Genomic DNA, 19963 nt, shown 5'->3' with positions numbered 1-19963 from the left:
ATGCCTAACTTGTGTATATCTTTGCAAATAATCATTTGTTACTATTATAATTTTGTATTATTTCATGTGTTTAGTATTAATATTACATTACTAATGTATAGGAAGGATACATCACAAAGCACTTATTCATTCTGACATTGATCAATATCATGATATTTCTACTTTTGATTTACCACCTTTAATGCTTATTGTGTATTTTATTTTTTGATAGTTTATATGACTAGTACGTACACTGAATATATACATAGAATTACATTGCTATAATTGAGTATACATATAATGAGGTATAGAATATAATACATTTAGCAAAATACAATTACTAACAATATTTTTACTGTTCAAATTACACCAGATTGTTTTTAGTACATAATATTTTCAAGTATTTTATTTTGTTATTATATTATGTGAGAGAAATGTGGAAATAGAGTTAATAGAATAAACTGAGATATAGGTAGAAAGTAAACATTTTTCTGGAATAAAAACATTTATGTATGATGATAAAGTGTTAACTTTATATATACTTTTATGATTACTTTCTTAATTTGTTAAAAATTTGTAATAAAAGTTGTCCTTTGTTATTTTTCTCCTTACTGGGATTTTGGTATTATGGCTTTATGGATAGTTCACAATAATTGATAAAATTTTCTATGTATGATACTATCTGTAAATATTGGAAAACCACTAATATTACCTTTTTAATAATCCCCAGAGAGCATCTAATAATATTTTCTAACTAATATGTTTTACTGAAAGAGAATTAATGTAAAATTAATGTATAAAGTTATAGTTTATCTTTAAAATGAACACTTAGCTCAGGTCTGAATGATCACTGCTAAGAAAGTTGAAATGGCATAGAATGATGAAAAACAACCAACTTTTCTACCCACAGAGGTCAATTTACAAAGTTTAGGGGAAGAAACCATCATTGCTATCTAACAGTGCAAAATAAATCCGGTAGTGCAGTTATGAAAGCCTGAGCAATGTATCCAGCTATACCAAACAACACTTTCTGTATGTGGCTGAAAAGACTTCTACTTAAGACTTTCAGAGCTAGAAAGTAGCCAGTCTTTCATTTCAAAGCTAAAAAGCGAGCAAACTCTTCTCTTTGGGGATAATATGGCTCAAATTTCAGTTGAAGCCAACACACGTCCAGCATTGTGAAAACCTTAGATAACAAGATGAGCACATATGTGGAGATGTGCTGAAAATAAATCATATAAAAGTGCTTTGTTCTCAATAGGACAGCTATATCACTGGATGCAGGGCTATTGATCATCACAGAAGTTAGGGCAGAAGAAAGATATAAGGGCCAATTGATGAGGAGATGATCAGCAAAAAGATGTCTTGTCACATGACCAAGTAGTGACAGTCAGACACTAAATAGGCTTGTGTAAGGCTCACCACAAGAAAGGACCCACCAAAAATTCAACATGAATCAGAGAATGTACAGTAAAACATCTACTAATTTAGGAACTATTGCTAGTTTATGACTACTGAGATTGTCATTTTCTTCAATGGTATAGTCAATGAAAAGTTGAACTTGTTCCAGTAAATAACCTTTCACCATACATAGGCAATAAACTCAAAATAAAATCAGTGGGTTGTGCTAAAAGAAGACTTGAAAGTAAGGGTAAATCCTTTTAGAAGAAGGAATTCAATATGAGAGGGTTATATAAATGACTAAAATTTATCGTATAAATACATGAATCTGTCAACAAAAAATAAAATTTAAAACTACTATTCCTAAGAATAATATTAAATATTGCCACGACTTGTGTATAACTGCCATCGCAGCCTTTGGAAAGCTGAAGTAGGGGTGGGAATGTTAGTCTGGGCTACCTAATAAAATCAAGTATCACAAAAGAATATGACAAAAATGTTATATATGGTCTGTGTTCTATAAATGGAACCAAAACCCTGAATCCTTGCACATCTACTTACAGCAAACTTTATTGAATATTTTAAGTGCACTGCACAGTTCAGACCTGCCATAGGGAAAAACTCTACATTTGAAATATTGCTCTCATTAATTAGTTTGGTCTCTTAAACTGATATACAGTGAGTCTTAAGGTAGTTTTCACACAGGTAACACCACAATCTTTATGCAGCCCATTGGTGAAAAATCACTTGTAGTCTAAATTTGATTATCTAGGAAATACGTTATGTATGATCCTAAATGCCATAGTGATTTCCACAAGGGAAGAACAGAGTAAATGAAGCCTCACAGGTAAAGACAACCTAAATGCTAATGAGAACATTTGCAGCATGGAAGTCATTAGAATACCAACATATCAGAGTTTTTCCAAAACTCATTTGTAATTTTTAGGTTTTGAAGACTTCATTACTAGAGGTAATAGCTGAATATGTGGTTGAAATGGAGACAGAGAGAGAGAGAAAAGAGAGAGAGAGAGAGAGAGAGAGAGAGAGAGAGAGAGAGAGAGAGAGAGAGAGAGAGACCAAAGTAGTGAGTGAATTGTTCTAGTTCCATGATGAACTATAATGGAATACTAAGGATGAGTACAAAGAAAGATGTTTGTGTGACCTGAAACCATGTGATGATGCTAATAATGTTACTTGAGTCTAGAAATGATAATAAGAAATTACAAGTATTGTAAAAACTTGGTTGATCAAGAAGCAGCAGGGTTGAGAATACCAGTTCCATTTTTGAGAAAAGTTCTAATGTGGTTCCTTTGTTTGCAACCAGCATCATGAGCTGCATAGAATCAAATCTTGAAACGTTCTCATGGAAGCAAGGGGATGGGGTGGGGGTATGGGAGAGAGGGAAAGGGTGATAACATTTAAATATAAATACATAAAATATCCAAGGAAAATAAAATTAAAAAATAAATAACCCCAAAGAAATGTTAATTGATATTAAAACTCACAGCATTTGAAGAAGTGGCCAACACAAACGTCAGCAATCATCACCTAGGTTAATCAACAGCCTTCTACATCGAGGCTAGATTTTTAGCACAGTATTACAATTCATTGAAGGCCACAGTGTTTATTAGACTCTATTGCAGTTGTTTTCTACCTTTCTAAATCTGTGACCCTTTTACACAGTTCTTCAAATTTCGGTGACTCCCAAACCATTAAATTATTTCTTTTCTACTTTATAACTTTAATTTTGCTACTGTTATGAATCATAATGATACACAAGCCATCTAATGTGCTTCCCCCTCTGAAAAAGTCAGTCAACTTCCCAATGGGGTGACAGTCCACATGTTGAGAAGTGATGATCTATAGCAATAACTATGTTTATTTAAGATAGGTATACCTTTAGTTACTACTTCATAAATTGTAGAGTAGTGTCAAACTGTTATAAGTATCCAGAAAGTAATACATTTGACTTTCCTGAGATAAGCTCATAACCAAGGTGTCCTGAAATGAAGACTTCAATGACTCCGAGGAGTCTGGAGATGTTGTGTGTGTGTGTGTGTGTGTGTGTGTGTGTGTGTGTGTGTGTGTGTGTGTGTGTGTGTGTGCATGTGTGTGTGCATGTGTGTATGTACAGACACATATTCTCCCCTATTCTCTTAATGTTGCACAGATGCACTTTCTTCTGCTTTATCACCATCAACTGCAAATACAAACTTCTTTGATGTGTGTTCAGAGATTCATTGATGTACAGCTATAACTAGGTCATTATTTATCAGTTTAACACAATGTCTACTTAATAACATTTTAATGATAGGTTCTCATTTTTGGTCTATGATCCATTACCTTAGCATACAAATGGTGCTAGCACAGGTTTCATCTTATGAATTATGACATAAATAAAATGAGGAAGCAGTTGGTTACACCTGTAATGCTTGTCCCAGTTGGTTACCAAGGGTATTGTCTTGCCAGGAAATCATTATGGAAGATTGTGAAGTATACCATTGGGTATGATTAATTCTTGCTTTTTTCCTATAATAGCACCAATAATATTATCAGCACTATGAAATCTAACCAGTATACATTTGTCCACAGATTTATTTCAATTGTCTTATATTTAGTGGTATAATGGAGTCCTTCCAGCACACACTAAAACAATGGATAGAGCATAGACTAAGTAGACCAATATGGAATACACATGAGTATTGTAAGAAAAGCATAAAGAAGAAAACAGAAATCTTCCCACAGCAGTAAGAGCAGAAAAAGAAATCTGCCAGGAGCTAACATAGCCATGCTTCCTGGCAGGTTTCTTCTGATCATCTGTAAATGGCTACTGTCATATAAAGATATGTCTACCTGATTGTTGACATGGTGTTGGGACTTGTCTATGTTTTATGTGCAATCCTCAATAGGTTTAGCCTCCCTGAAACCCCGGAGAAAGGTTTCAACTTCAGATTATATTTTCTTTGCAGGTTCTCACATTTCCAAAGAGCTTTCACTAACTTGTGGCTGAATTCTGGCCACCAAGATACACTGGAAATGCCAAGCTCAAGAATGAGTCACGTGCATCTATTCACATTTCACAAAGTCTTCTCACATAACCTTAGACACACATGAAAGCTAATTGCATTATTTAAAAACATCTTAGTTTGTTGATGTGAAAATTTTGTCCATTTGCCTAGTGGCCATTGTGTTGCAGAGCAGGGAATGCCATGCCCTTTTACAACAAGTAGATTCTCTCTCTCCCTCCCTCTCTCCTTCCCCCCTCCCTCCCTTTCTCCCTCCCTCCCTCCCTTTGTCCCTTCTTCCCTATCTTTCCTCTGTTTGTGTTTGTCTGTGTATATATAGACTGCTATTCTTTCCTCTTTTTATAGTGCATCCATAAATACATGGACAATCTTATTGCATCATTAAACCATTAATCATTCATTTATTGAGCAAATAATTATTAAATGCATAAAATATTAAAGAGCTAATACCAAGTGATAAGGAAGGACTTAGACAAGACAGATACACCTGCAAATTAGAGCTGCAAAACCTGCTTTGACATTTAAGAGTCCTAGTGTTTTTTTTTCAGATACGTCACAAGCAAAATGCCATAGATACTTTCCTTATTCTTTAGCATGCACTATCTTGCAAGGTTAAAAGACATTTTTCAGTGGAAATTAATTATTAAGAATCAAGTAATATTTAAAGTTTTAGGTTTTCTTACTAAATGTTCGATTCAATATTTTCCTTTAATTTTATTTTCCATAAATGCTGAATATACTAGTTTGAAACAAGACATACCACTTTTTCTTGTTGCGGTCACCACCATTTGAGATGAGGAGGAAAAATACTGAATAATACATACAATTATTGCAATGTGTTTTTAGAAATAGAAGGGCAACAAAGGTATATTTGTGCAATGATATGAGTTTGTTTTTCTAATATGGGTTAATAATATCTCTAAATACCAGCTGATGGATAATGCTTGTGAAAGAATTCTAAGATACATCTTTCTTTACCCACATACCGTCTCTTCCCTTTCCTTCTATCTCTCCTCTTTTCAAACATGTCCTCAAACATACTACATTCATTTCAAACTAGTTACCTTAAAAAATCCAAATCATTTCTCTGCCTTATATCTCCCATATGCACAAGTATTGAAAGAAATATTTTTGTATATCCACTTACAAACTAGATATAAATAAGTGATAGAACAAAATTCTTGGGTACTCGCAGGGCAAGAGGATGTGAAGATGATTTTCAAAGAACATCATTTGGGAGATATATAGCTTTCAGACACATTAAACATGTCTTGTTCACTAAGGAAAAATATGTAGCCCGTCAGAGTCTCATTGCTCAAGAGGTAAAATGAGAAAAAAAATATTGCTATTACTTTTCATCCTCAATTATTCAAGGACTTGAAGAGATTCAGCAATTCTTGCTTAGTTCTCATGCATATCCATACACACGCTACAATGGAAACAGAAAGGGATTACTGCACTTTCTACCCTGAAGACAAATGATAAGGCTTAAAAAGAACTAGAAGTATAATTGATAAAAAATTATCAAATCCAACAACAGCATTATAAACACAATAGAAAGAAAGAGAAAGAGAGAAAGAGAGAGAGAAAGAAAAAGAAAGAAAAGAAAGAAAGAAAGAAAGGAAGGAAGGAGGGAGGAAGATATTAATGTTAGCTTTTTACAATATTAAGTAACTATGTTCAAAGCAAAAAGGTTCAGGCTCTCAATACAGACTCTCAGATAAATTGTGAAGAAGCAATTAGAACAACAATGAAATTTGCACTTCAGCCATTACCTTCGTTATAATTTTATATATATTCAAGAATTAAATGTGAAAGAAACTATTAAATTGTTTGTATAAAAACATATAGTTCACTTGGAAATCTCTAAATTTTGAAAACCTGAATAATAACTATAAAAACAAGATATTTCAAAGGAAAAAATGATGAATTTTATTTTTAATCATCAAATAAAGTCGTTATTCCTGTATTACCAAACAAAACCACAAATCCATATTCAAAACAAAATAAGTACATATAAATATGAAAGTTAAATATTTAAGTACATAGAAGCTAATGAAAGGCATTAAGATATATACAATAGAGATAATAAAAAAACACCATAAAATTATAAAGATAAAAATATACAGTATAATTCATGAGAAATAGACAATATGACAATATTTGATTATGTAAAATTAACATACAAATTCAACAAGAATATGAAATATTTCAGGAAAGTAAATGATGATATACAAATAACAGTTTGAAAATGAATGTATCTGGATTTGTAAATAATTATTATCTTTTAAGTATGATTTCTATATAAGGGACTCATGTAAAGCATTATAAAATTGAACATTCACATTTCTAGTCATACTACTGAAGCAATCTATGAATACGTCATCCAATAAGAATTTTAACAGAATAGGAATGCCTGTGAGGTGTGTACGCTCAAGGGAAAACAAAATTAGTTTTCAGCGCACACCTATCGTAGACTATTTGCATACAGAAAAGTCAGGGTGTGCCCCACCTTCACTTAACCACAGTAGTGTGTGCTGAAATCATTCTGAGTCTATTCTGGTGTCATATATCTTAGTTCATAAAGTTGTTGAATTCTGTGTTTCACTCCAGTTGCAGTAAGGGTAAATCTGGAAATATGTTTTTCAATAAATATATAAGTAAATAGTTTACCCATTTATTCAATGTAAAATATGTGGTTCTGTTTTGTTGTTTTCTTCTCTTTTAATTCATCAATTTATTTATTCACTTTATATCCCAATTTGAGCTCCCTTCCCTACTCTTCTCTCAGTCTCACCCTCACAAATCCACACCCCAATTATTGCCTTCTCTTATCCTCAGAGAAGGGGAAGTCTACTATGGGTACAAAAATCTCAGCAGTTATAAGTTCATCCTCTCCCACTCAGGCCTGACCAGACTGTCCAGCTAGGGAAGGGGATCCAAAGGCAGGCTATAGAATTAGAAATAATTGTTCCTCCAAAATGAATACCACGCTGGACATCTGCTTTAAATGTATAGGGAACCTAGATTCAGCCCCTGCACGCTTGTTGATTGGTGGTTCAGTCTCCTGTGGGGTCTTCTTGTGGTGTATTTGACATTTCTGGCTCCCTCATTCCTATCCTCCAGTCTTCCACAAGAGTCTCTCTCATTCCTATCTTCTAGTCTTCCACAAGAGTCTCCAAGCTCCACCTAATGTTTAGCTGTGGGTCTCTGTATCTGTGTCCATCAGCTGCTGATTGAAACCTCCGAGGAGACAGTTATAACAGGCTCCTGTCTGCGAGCATAAAAGAGTATTATTAATAAGGTCGGCAGCTGGATCTCTCCTATCAGATACTTCTCAAGTGGTACCAGTCATTGGTTGAGCCTTAACTCAAACTCTGCCCCATTTTTAGTGCTGCACATCGTGTAGGCGTGACGAAGGTGGATTGGTTTCATCCTTCCGCCACTAAAAGACCCACTGGTTATAGGAGGAGGCCACTTCAGTTTCCATCTCATCAGCTGATAGGAGTCACAGCTAGGGTAGCCTCTATAGACTCCTGGGAGTCTCTGTCATCCCAGATACCTGGCTCGTCACAAAATACCTCCCAAACCTATTTCCATTCTCTCGCTCAGACCTCTCCCACTCCTCATTCCTACACAGATCGCCATCCTCCTCCCTTATCCTCTTCTCACCTGCTCTCGCACTCAGTTCATTCCCTTCATCCACTTCCCATGGTTACTTTATTTCCCCTCCTGAGTGAGATTCACGCGTCTTCCCTTGTCCCCTCCTTATTATTTGTTTTCTTTTGCATTATAGCATGGATAACCCATACTTTCTCTCTAATATCCACTTATAAGTGAGTCTATATCCTGCGTGTCTTTCTAAGTCTGGGTTACCTCACTCAAGATGATATTCTCAAGTTCCCTCTATTGTTTTACAAATTTCACGATGTCTTTATCTATAAAAGCTCAATATTATTCTGCTGTGTAAATGTACCACACTTTCTATTTCCATTCTTTTGTTCAGTGATTGTACAAGTTTTCATTCTCACATGCAATTTTTGAGGAATTTTGATGGGAATTGCATTGTAGATTGCTTTTGTTAAAATGTCCATTTGTAATATGTTAATCCTATAAATCCACGAGTATGGGAGAACTATCCATCAGAGATTGAAGTTCTTGTCATACAGGACTTTAACTTGCCTTGCTAGAATTACATCAAGATATTTTTATACTATTTATGGCTATTGTGATTGGCCTTTTTCCCTCATTTCTTTCTTAGCCCACTTATTGCATCTATAAAGAAGGGGCACTGTTTGCTTTTGTCTGTGTGTCTATGTGTCTGTGTGTGTGTATGTGTCTTTGTGTGTGTATGTGTGTGTGTGTGTGTGCTGTTGTTGTTGTTGTCGTTTTCATTGTTCTTAATTTTATTGAAAATTTTGATCACCTGTAGGAGTACTCTGGCAGAAATTTGGGGTCCACTATGTATACTCTCATACCGTCTATAAACTCCTCATTGACTTAATTCCAATTTATAACCCTAGATCTCTTTGAGATTTCTTATTGCTTTAACTATTACTTCAAGTACTGTATTGAATTAATACAAGTTAGCACCCTTTTTGTCCGTAATTTTTAGTGCAACTGTTTTAAGTTTAAGTTTCTTGCTGTTTAATTTGATGTTTACCATTGGTTTGTACTGTATTTAATATGTTTAAATATGGGCCTTAAATCACTGATGTATAAGTATTTTTTCATGAAGGTTTTTCATGAAAGTGGGTTTTGTCAAAGGTTTTTTTCAGCATTTAATGAGACAAACTTTCTTTTTTTTTTTTAAATTTCCTTATATGGTGTATTAAGTTGATAGATTCACATATATTGAACCACCCCTGGTAAAGACTACTTAATCATGGTGAATGATATTGTTGATGTGTTCTTACAGTATTTTATTAAGTTTTTTGTTTTTCATTTCATTTCATTTCTTTTTGTTTTTGTTTTTTCGCAGGTGTTTTATTGAGTGTTTTGCAAGACTGATCAAAAAGAATATTGGTCAGAAATTCTCCTTTTATCCTTGAGTCTTAGTGTGGTTTAGGTGTCAGGGTGATTGTGGTCTCATAGAATGAGTTTGCAATCTTACTTATGTTTCTAATTTTATGGAACATTTTGAGGAGTATTGGAACTAGCTCTTCTTGAAAAGTCTGGTATAATTCTGTCCTAAATCCATCTTCTGATCCCTGTGGTATGTTTGTTTGTTTGTCTGTTTTTTGTTTGGTTGGTTTTTGTTTGTGGTTGAGAGATAATTAATGGCTGCTTCTATTTCCTTAGGGCATACATGACTATCTGCATTTTTCTTCCTGACCTTGATTTAGTTTCCATTTCATTTCGATTTTCAAATTTTGTAGAGGATAGGCTCTTGAAATAAGTCCTGATGATTCTTTGGATTTCTCACTGTCTGTTATAGATCCCTGTGATGGTTTACATATGCTTGACCCTGGGAGTGGCACTATTAAGAGTTGTGACCTTGTTGAAGAGGTGTGTCACTGTGACGCTTAAGACCCTCATCCTAGCTGCCTAGAAGTCAGTCTTCAACTAGCAGCCTTCAGAAAAATATTTAGAACTCTTAGCTCTGCCTGCATAATGCCTACCTAGATGCTGTCTTGCTCCCATCTTCATGATCCTGGACTCAACCTCTGAACCTATAAGCCTATAAGCCAGCCCCAAATAAATGTTGTCTTTTATAAGACTTGCCTTGTTCATGGTTTCTGTTCACAGCAGTAAAACCCTAAGACAACCCCTCATCATTTCTTATTTGACTATCTTCTTTTCAGTTAGTCTGGATAAGGGTTTATCTATGTTATTAATATTTTTCAAACAACCAGCACCTGTTTACATTGATTCTTTGGATTGTTCTCTTTGTTTCTAATTTATTGATTTCAGTCCTGTGTTTGATTATTTCCCGCCATCTACTCCTCATAGGTATGTTTGCTTCCTTTTATTCTGGCACTTTCAGGTATGCCTTTTAGTGGTTCCTACCAGGCAGGAATGGGTTTGTTGGAGAGGCATATAACCAGGATACCTTGGGCCCTGCTGCCCACATTTGGGAAGCAGAGAGAGAATAGGCCAGACAGTGGAGGTCTTGGAACAGCACACAATTTACCTCTTCTGGCTGTGTCCCCAGACAGCATATGTGGATATACATGAGCAAAGACTGTAGGAATGTCCAACCAATGACCACCTCAACTTGAGACACATACCATGGGGAAGAAGTAACCCCTGACACTATTAATGATTCTCATTCTTGGGAACAGGAGGCTATCATAGCTGTCTCCTAAGGGGCTGTATCCAGCATCAGATATAAACAGATGTAAAAACCCTCAGCCAAATGTCACCTGGAAATTGGGGATGCTCATGTAAGAGTAGGGGATAGGATTGAGCAAGATAGATGGACCAAGAATATCGGATAAAGACCTACAGAGTCAATTAACCTGGACACATGGGAAGTAACAGAGACTGAACCACCATCTAAAGAGCAATCAGTAACTGGATTTAGGCCCTACCTATTTGTAATGGATGTGCAGTTTGGTCTTCACATGGGTCTCCTAAATCTTCCACCATCTCTAACTCTATTGCCTGGCATTGGAGGCCCTTCTATTATCTGGACTGCCAGGTCAGGTCTCAGTGGGAAAGGATGAGCTCAGTTCTCCGCAACTTGGTGTGTCAGGGTCAGGTGGTTCCTAATGAGGCTTCCCTTCTCCTCAGTGAAGGGGAGAGGATAATGAAGGGAAAGTTTGTAAAGATAGGACTGGGAACAGAGGAGGAAGGGGAAATGATTGTGATATAAATTAAATAAATAAATGAGTAAATTTTAAAATGTACAAAGAAAAATGGTGAGGAAAAGATATATAGGATTGATGCGTTCCAATATCATTATAATGTATATTGTATGAACATTCATGAGTATAAGAACAACATATAATAACGAAGTTTGTCTATAATAAAACTTCAGTTTAGTTATAAAACAAGTAAACCAGGGCTATTTTGTTTTAGATTTTGGGTTTGAGTAAGAAAGCATGTGTTATTTTAATTTGCATTTCATAGTAATAATTCTCCCATATTTTAAAAGCTCAGCACAAATATTATTCTGTATAAGTGTAACACACAGAGTATCCTTACATGCATCTGGATGGTGAAGTCTTTGATGATAAAGGATTAAAAATCTTCAGAATTATGGCTTACAGAAATGCATGAGTTATAAAATTGTAGATTATTTCAGTAAGGTCTTATTATGTGGAGGCACAATCTGGGAGGAAAAGCAATAAAGTCTTTGTATGGTAAATACATAAAATAACAACAGTCATGTCTTATCATTACGGGTGGTTCTGTACTGCATATGATTATACATGTTGTACTTATGAGGAACGGACAGTATAATGTGTTTCTCTACAGCAATATGCTCATAAACATAGAGGGAACTGCAAGGGGGGTAGTTTACAGAAATAAATGTTAGGATATATTGTGATACCATTATAAATTTATAAGATATATCATATTTGCTTTGACTACAATTGCATCATATGGCAGTGAACACAACCCCATATGAGCGTGTGGGTTTTAACAATAAACAATCTTTTGACCCTCAAAATATATTTAATTGTACTGTAAACTTGGTCTGTAAAGCTGACCTACTGATTTTAATCACATAATTTGTAATTTATTTCATCTAACAATATTTGTAATAAAATAATGAATAATGTTAATGTGTTATGCGGTTCTACTCCTCACACAAAGTCACTCTGAAGTAGATCTATGGAGGACAATTTTCCCTATGACACATAGTCATGACTACATATGACAAGAGTTTAAATCTTATATATATATATATATATATATATTACACACACACACACACATATATATATATATATATACTTACATACACACACACACACACACACACACACACACACACACATAAAACTAAGAAACTACTCAATTACTAACACATTTAGTTTGGAGACCTAACATTTTGCATTTCTTCATGCACTTTAACAATACACAGCCAGTTCATTCTCCTCACATATGTAAGCGATGCCTCATGACTTTGTTAAAAATATAAAATCATTCAAGATTGGCACTTCTTCAGCCCTTTTACAACTATACGAAGTATATCTATGTATAAATTTCTGTTTAGAAATGATTTGAAAAGCACATCTTGATAAATAATTCCCTGTAATTAGTCTTCTAACACATAGACACACATGCTTTCCTAGCCTGAGCAGAAATTACCCAAAGAAGCACATAGCTTAATGAATGATGTTGACCTTGCTTATGCTGCTCAGCACAATGTAGGCGATGACACTGAATTGATTTCTTCGATGAAATAGATTGTTTGCATGCAGTTCTTCTACCAAAAGCTTTAAGATATTAAACAGACTTGTGTAAAGTGTTTGCTCTTCTGTTGTCAAAAATAAAAATAAATAAATAAATAAATAAATAAATAACAAAGTAAAATAAAACACACTATCCAAAGTGCTCTGAAAATCTGTTAAAACATTGTTAGTGTTGCAGAAAATCTCCAACCTTAATAAGCTAGTGTATAAAAAACCACAGTTATTATATTTATAAGCTATACACCTGGATTAGGAAGAGCTACCACTACATTAATCTATTCCCCAGCTATGAGATCAATCCCTTACTACCTGTGTTTTTTACAGGCCATATGGCTCTGTTCCATCTTCCTTCAACTTCTTCATCCATTATACCCCTTCGCTTCCTCCAGTCTCTAAGACGTCCAATCACCTTTCCCTTCCATTTCCCAACATCAGGCTTTTGCCTTTATTTGACCAGTTAGAATAAGGAGAAGGTTCACATGAAATCACCTGAGTACACGATCCATTTCTTGTTGGGACAACCCCTCTTGAAGAAGCAGAAATAATATCAGAATACAAATAACACCAGAGTAATCCACTATGTTTCCCCCTTTTTGTCCGATAAAAAATATTCTTTTCTCTCAGATATAAATTGAATATGACCATTAAAATTAATCAAATTGTAAAGTATAAGATACACTTAATACCAAGTCCACAATATTGGTCAAATTAGATAAAGCACTCTACCATCTATCTGAACATAAAGAGCTTACAATTCTTTAACTGAATTATGATCTGGTTTTAGCTCCTTCTACCATATGAAAACCATCCTCTCAAATCTCTATCATCTCTCTCAATACTAAACAATGTGAGTTTGACTATAAGGCTACAACTAGTCTGTAACCCTCTCAGAAATCCAAGAACGACTTAAATATTACCTAAAATTATAGTAGTCACAAAACATTTCTTCCAAAATTTAACCAATATGTAGAGAGTTCATTCCTCAAAATAGTGGAAGATCAGTCATCAGACTTCTGGCCCAGGATAATCTGACAGAACTTTGTAAAGCAGAATTAGGAGGACTGTTTACCCTGACTATTCTGCATAGTGTGTCTTTTTCCTGGACAGTATTCTTGTCTTTAGATAAATTAAGGCAATTCCTGCCCAGTGGCTATCTTTCCACCACAAGAAAAACTCCATGGATAGTCAATTTCTACTTTGAACCAAGAAGGGGTGCTGTTAGAAGCAGACATGCCTCTAGTCAAATGATCTTTAATAATGAAATGACCTTAAATGTTGTATTCTGTGGACTTATGACACATTTAAAGACTATAAATGTAAAGTAAATATGAACTGTTAAACCTTAGCTACTCTTAGTCATTTCTACTTGAGCAAATAACAAACACTTTATTATAATTAAATCAGAATCTTATACAACCATGAGTTTACTATCTGGCCCTCCACTTGTGCTACTTAATCATCCTAAACAGTTTGCAATGACAGTTATTGGAAGGGCTAGGTCTAAGTCTTGGATTCTTAGATGGGTTGCATAGACACAATGCCTATAAAAGAATAACAATATTAGTTTTAAATTTTGTGTCAACATAAGAAATACACACCAATGAAAACTGTAAATCTTCACCAATGTATAAATTCTTTACCAATGTAAATTGTAACTTCAATTTGCATTAATTATAAAGATTTCTACCAATGTAATATATGGCTATACCATGTTATCTTTAAGAGTAAAGTTGACTGTGGGATGACAATCACATGGTCAATAACCATGAACCATAATTGTTCTGAAAGAACTTCAGGGACAAAAAAGGAGGAGAGCCTGAGGAAAAAGAGGTCCAAGTGACAGATCCAAATTGGGATCCAGTTCAAGGGGAGACCCTAAAGCCTGACACTATTACTGAGGCTATGGCCTCTCCTGGCTGCCCTTCAAAAGACCCAACAAGCAGCTGAAATAGTCAGATGCAGATATTTACACCCAGGCAATGAACAGAAGCTGTTGAACCATGTAGTTGAATGTGGGAAAAGCTGGAAGAAGCTGAGAAGGAGGATAACCCTGGAGAAAAAACAGCATTCTCAATTACTCTGGACCCCTAAGATCTCTCAAATACGGGGCCACCAACCATGCAACACACATCAGCTGATATGAAGCCCCAAACAGTTATACAGCAGAGGACTGCCTGGGCTGGACTCAGAGAAGATGTACCTAACTCTCAAGAGACTGGAGACCCCAAGAAGTAGGGTGGGGTGGTAGTGGATGGAAGGGACATCCACATGGAGGCAGGGCAAGCAGATATGGGATATGGAACTGTCAGAGGGTGGACTAGAAGGGTGATAAAATCTAGACTGTAAAAAAAGATTAAATAAATTTTTAAAAGGGTATACTTGATAACTTATCCCTATTTGTCTATTCCTCTAATTTCTGTGATATTACAATATTCCCCTTTTCTCTTCAACCCCCTTCCTTTACCTAAGAAAAGATAGAGAAGAAGAAATAAAAGGTAGAAATCTCTGACTGTAAGCTCTCTAATTTCCTCCCTGTCCATAGTCACATTTGTAAATTATCCCTTAGAATAATAACCTGTCTGTAATTCATAAAATAACAAGAACCATCAATCCCAATTGAAGGGATTGGGGCAATGATCTTAATTTGCTTGCTTCTAGCCAAATTGGGGCAAAGAATTTTCTTGTGGGGGCCAAAAGGAAAATAGGAAAATTGGTTTTGTCAAAAGAGAGTGAGGTGGTATCATTTGCTTTCAAGTGTCTCTGTGCTGAGAAAGTTTCTGACTCAGCCGGCATCCCGACTATAAGAGCCTGAAGGTCTGGATAGGTGAGCTACCTCTTGTGGAAATGTCCCAGAACCAAGTCTTTAGAGGAAACAGCCTAGATGCTGTAGAGTTAGAATCAAACAAGTAGTTAGAATGGAATGTCCTAGAATCTCAACATCCCAAGAGTGTGAACCTTGTCAGGCTGTATTTTCCTCTTTCATTCTGCATACATAAACTTTTATGGCAACACATAGCTCTGTAAAAAGACATCCATATGGAATGTGCAGTATGCACAAATCAGTTAAGGAAAATCAGTAGACAACTGCCTTTCTTTAGAGATTAGTTTGATCAAACAATCAAACTACAGTATAAATTTCCATTTATGCTGCGAACGCTTCACTCCTTTATTTTTTCATCGTTATTAACTTTAGTATTTCTTATTTACATTTCAATTGTTATTCCCCTTCCCGGTTGGTTTCCGGGTCAATATCCCCCTAACCCCTCCCTCTCCCCTTCTATATGGCTGTTCCCCTCCCCATGCTACCCCCATTACTGCCCTCCCGCCAACAATAACGTTCACTGGGGGTTCAGTCTTGGCAGGACCAAGGGCTTCCCCTTCCACTGGTGCTCTTACTAGGCTATTCATTGCTACCTATGCAGTTGGAGTCCAGGGTCAGTCCATGTATTGTCTTTGGGTAGTGGCTTAGTCCCTGGAAGCTCTGGTTGGTTGGCATTGTTGTTCATACGGGGTCTTGAGCCCCTTCAGATCTTTCAGTCCTTTCTCTGATTCCTTCAACGGGGGTCCTGTTCTCAGTTCAGTGGTTTGCTGCTGGCATTCGCCTATGTATTTGCCATATTCTGGCTGTGTCTCTCAGGAGAGATCTACATCTGGTTCCTGTCGGCCTGCACTTCTTTGCTCCATCCATCTTATCTAGTTTGGTGCCTGTATATGTATGGGCCACATGTGGGGTAGGCTCTGAATGGGTTCTGCCTCTGTTCTAAACTTTGCCTCCCTATTCCCTCCCAAGGGTATTCTTGTTCCCCTTTTAAAGAAGGAAGCATTCGCATTTTGGTCATCCTCCTTGAGTTTCATGTGTTCTGTGCATCTAGGGTAATTCAAGCATTTGGGGTAATAGCCACTTATCAATGAGTGCATACCATGTGTGTTTTTCTGTGATTGTGTTACCTCAATCAGGAAGATATTTTCCAGTTCCATCCATTTGCCTATGAATTTCATAAAATCATTGTTTTTGATAGCTGAGTAATATTCCACTGTGTAGATGTACCACATTTTCTGTATCCATTTCTCTGTTGAAGGGCATCTGGGTTCTTTCCATCTTCTGGCTATTATAAATAAGGCTGCTATGAACATAGTGGAGCATGTGTCTTTGTTATATATTGAGGCATCTTTTCGGTATATGCCCAAGAGAGATATACTACATAGCTGGGTCCTCAGGTAGTTCAATGTCCAATTTTCTGAGGAACCTCCAGACTGATTTCCAGAATGGTTATACCAGTCTGCAATCCCACCAACAATGGATAACTCCTTCTTTAAAAGGGGAACAAGAATACCCTTGACAGGGAGTAGGGAGGCAAAGATTAAAACAGAGGCAGAAGGAACACCCATTCAGAGCCTGCCCCAAATGTGGCCCATAAATATACAACCACCCAATTAGACAAGATGGATGAAGCAAAGAAGTACAGGCCGACGGGAACCGAATGTAGATCTCTCCTGAGAGACACAGCCAGAATACAGCAAATATATAGGTGAAGGCCAGCAGGAAACCACTGAACTGAGAACGGGATCCCCGTTGAAGGAATCAGAGAAAGGTCTGAAAGAGCTTGAATGGGCTCGACACCCCATATGAACAACAATGCCAAACAACCCAGAGCTTCAGGATTAAGCCACTACCAAGACCATGGATGGACCCTGGGCTCCAACCTCATAGGTAGCAATGAATAGCCCTGTGGAAGCACCAGTGAACAGAAGCCCGGGGTCTACCAAGGGCTGGAACCCCTATTGAACGTGATTGTTGGAAGGAGGGACGGTAATGGGGGAGGATGGGGAGGAAACACTCATATAGGAGAGGAGGGGTTAAAGGGGATGTTGGCGGAAACCGAGAAGGGAATAACAATGAAGCGTCAAATGAAATACCCAAGTTAATAAGGAGTAAAAAAATTCCTTATTTAATCTTACAGCATGGTATATAAAAACAAATCATGAGAATTTGTTACTCAATAAGTGTTATTGGATATATATATATATATATATATATATTATATGTAAAATGTCTCAGCATACAGAGACATATATGTCACCTATCTTGTTAATCTTTAGTCTTGTTCTTCCTGTCCATAACCAAGGTCTTAAGGAGTTCTCCATTTGTCATGTCTCACTTTTATCAACTTGGAAAGAACCCATAGCTTTACTGTTCTTGTGGAAATATGGTTATAACCACTACCCCAGTATAACACATTCCAGTTTTCCATTCTGATGTCAGAACATCCTTAAAATAAACAGGCTGGTTAAGTTTAACAGTTTTTCCCCCACAATCCAATGTCTTTCAGCAGCCATAATGTTTTGTTCATTAACAGCATTTAAAAATCTAAGGTTAAGAAAGCACTAGGAAATTTATATCTGAGGGCTTTTGTTTTCCCCCCTTGTCTGTTAAGCATCGCTTTTACAGTTGAATTAGATCTCTCTATAAAAGCTTTTCCTATAGAATTATATAACATGCATGTAACATGTTTTATGCTAAAATATGTTTAAAAAACATGATTCATCATATTAGAGACATATGTGTATCATTGTTTGTCTTATTTTTATGGCTATTCCCATAATGTGCATGACTTTTAACAAATGTATAATTACAGAATTGGCCTTTTCAGAAGCTAAGGCAGTGCCCATTTAAATTTTGGATATGTGTCTTCAGTATGATGCACATATTTTAGTTTATGAAATTTTGTAAAATGGAAGAAATACATTTCTTGGAGTAGTATCCAGATCAAAATATTGTTAAATATATTTTAAACTAATTTAGCTTAGCTTAATGGCAATTATCTCTTAGTAAAGAAATATGGGGTTCCTAAAAGGTTTAAACAAATAGTAGAGCAATGATATGACATATTCATGTTATGAACTGAACTTCTTTATACCCTAGTGACCAACCTACACATAATATAACTAATTACAAACATTATTTTTTTCTGTGATTTTTGTCCAGTTGGTCAGCTTATGTTAATATCAAGAAACTCTTAAAATAGGAGTATGACTGTCTCATCTACAATTGGACAAAAGTATGTAAGGAGAACCAAAATATGGATGTGATTTCTTATTCATCCAACAGTAAGTTATTAGTCAGCAAATCACAATAACATTTAATTAAAGCTCAGAGGCTTATGAGAAATTTACAACCACATTTTTAAAACATCAGAAAAACAAAGGAAGCAGTCCTTGTAAGTGTTGTATAGTGATAAACACTTACAAGCCAGAGTTCTTATAGAATAGAATTAAGGAGTAATACACTGAACATTGTTATATTTCTCAGGTAAGGGCATTGTGGTGAGTTTATGGTTTTCTCTGAGTATGTTCACTATGAAACATGGCAGGACACAAGATTTTCAACAGGATGTACCACTGTCTAATCTCGGAGTTTAAATTTTTATTTCCAGTTTACAAAAGTCTCACATCTAAAGGACAGCAGAATTTTTACTGAAGTCTAGAGCTTAAATCATCACTTGGGTCAAAGTTGATTGATTTTTGCTGGAGGAAAGAAATGTGTACCCTAGAGCAGAGGAAAAAGAGACTCTCCAAGCTGGAAGAGTATGCCCTTGGCGTATTCATCAGTCACTTTAAACTCTCTAGAATGTTTTCACCTCCAAGTTTGTGATGGTAGTTTCTTCCTATCACATAGCTTTGAATTGCAGACGTTTAAAATATAAAATTGTGTGAGTATTGGCAGAGCTTCTAAGGCTGCCGAGAGAATAAATCTTTGCATTATGACTGCTAAATGAGCCCTGTCAGGGATTTATTGTGCACTAAACACTGGAGAATGTGAACTATTTGTTAAGGAAACTAAGCAACTAGAGAAAACTGAAATATTGACCTAAAGACCGTCCTGTATAGGACTAATATTTTCTGTCCTGCAGTCATGCATTTTCTGTTGTTTAAAACAGAATTGTTATTGACTTGCTTCTTTATTTTAAAGAAATACCTTGCCTCAGCTATTCAACCAGTATTATGATAAAGATATAGTGCTAAAAAGACAGAAGTAAAAATGGAGTGAATGGGACAAATAAAGCATTTTGAAGGCAATCGATGAAAACAGCCCAATGCATTGTTTTTTTCCATAAAATCATGAAGGAATATCTTAGTGCTATAAAGATTGTAATAATCATATCTCTGAATTCCACATCCGGTAATTAAATT

The sequence above is a fragment of the Rattus rattus genome, chromosome 7 (genome assembly GCF_011064425.1).
Source record: "Rattus rattus isolate New Zealand chromosome 7, Rrattus_CSIRO_v1, whole genome shotgun sequence".
Classification (NCBI taxonomy): Eukaryota; Metazoa; Chordata; class Mammalia; order Rodentia; family Muridae; genus Rattus; species Rattus rattus.
The sequence above is the reverse complement of the archived record's forward strand: the minus strand, read 5'-3'. Positions refer to the sequence as shown.